This window comes from Trichechus manatus, unplaced genomic scaffold (genome assembly GCF_000243295.1).
Source record: "Trichechus manatus latirostris isolate Lorelei unplaced genomic scaffold, TriManLat1.0 scaffold00242, whole genome shotgun sequence".
Classification (NCBI taxonomy): Eukaryota; Metazoa; Chordata; class Mammalia; order Sirenia; family Trichechidae; genus Trichechus; species Trichechus manatus.
The window spans coordinates 2,212,105-2,213,386 of NW_004444178.1; the positions used below are offsets into that span (position 1 = coordinate 2,212,105).

Here is a 1,282-nt window from a genome sequence, read left to right on the forward strand (position 1 = left end):
GTAACTTGTTATAACAGCAATAGAAAACTAGCATAGTTGTAAAGATGATAGAACATGATAGAATTTTTATTAGAAAATATTTGTATTAAATTCAAAATTGTTTAGGCCAAATTAGAAACTTGAATTAAAAGTTTTCAAAAAAGTTAATCATCTGAAAGCTCTGGACCTGCGAGGTGTGCAGACGGGTAGTAGCCAGAGGTCTTGGCAGACATGGCTCCTAATGTCCCAGGGGACGAATTGGCCCAAGAGTATCCTAAAGGCATCTGGGCCATGCTGCTGGGGCCGCCTGGGGCTGGCAAGGGTATCCAGGCACCCAAACTGGCTGAAATCTTCTGTGTCTGTCATTTGGCTACTGGGGACATGCTGAGGGCCACGTGGCTTCTGGCTCAGAGCTAAGAAAAAAGCTGAAGGCAACAATGGATGCTGGGAAACTGGTGAGCGATGAAATGGTGGTGGAGCTCATTGAGAAGAATTTGGAAACCTCTTCGTTCAAGAATGATTTTCTTTTAGATGGCTTCGCTCGGACTGTGAGACAGGCAGAAATGCTCGATGACCTCATGGAGAAGAGGAATGAGAAGCTTGATTCTGTGACTGAATTCAGTATCCAAGACTCTCTACTCATCCGAAGAATGACAGGAAGGCTGATTCACCCCATGCGTGGCCGTTCCTATCACGAGGAGTTCAGCTCCCCAGAGAAGCCCATGAGAAATGATATCATTGGGGAACCTTTGGTCCACTGATCAGATGATAATGAGAAGGCCTTGAAAATCCACCTGGAGCCCTACCATACTCAGACCACCCCGCTGGTGGACTACTACCAGAAGCAGGGCATCCACTGTGCCATTGATGCGTTCCACACCAGACCCCTGATGTCGTTTTTGCAAGCATCCTAGCAGCCTTTTCCAAAGCCACATCCTAGTAACAGAAGGCCAGGCGAGACTGCACGGTTGCTCATTACCCCGCGGCGTGATCCCTGCTTTTAGACGCTGGGCAGAGGCGGGTGGTTAGGGTAAGGATGGAGAGGGAGGGATGGTCAGGGGCTCAAGAGGACTATTTGGAAGAGCAGCAGTGTTATTGTAATGACGTGGTTTCTTTTTCACATAGATGGGAGTTTTTAGAAGTGTAAATAAAGGAGAAAATTAATTTTAAAAAAATTGATTGGAGGGTGTGGGTAGAAATAGGGAAATACGGTATTATAATTTCTACGGAATCAGGTTTTGATTTACTCTGTACTGGTAACAATATTTTTTAAAGCCAATGCCCTAAGACCTCAGCTTTTATC

At 45.6% G+C, this 1,282-nt stretch overlaps 1 pseudogene; it reads left to right on the forward strand.

Annotated features, from left to right (window-relative positions):
• Positions 1-210: 210 nt before the first annotated feature.
• Positions 211-919, forward strand: LOC101357679 (adenylate kinase 2, mitochondrial pseudogene; annotated as a pseudogene).
• The last annotated feature ends 363 nt before the right edge of the window (positions 920-1,282 follow it).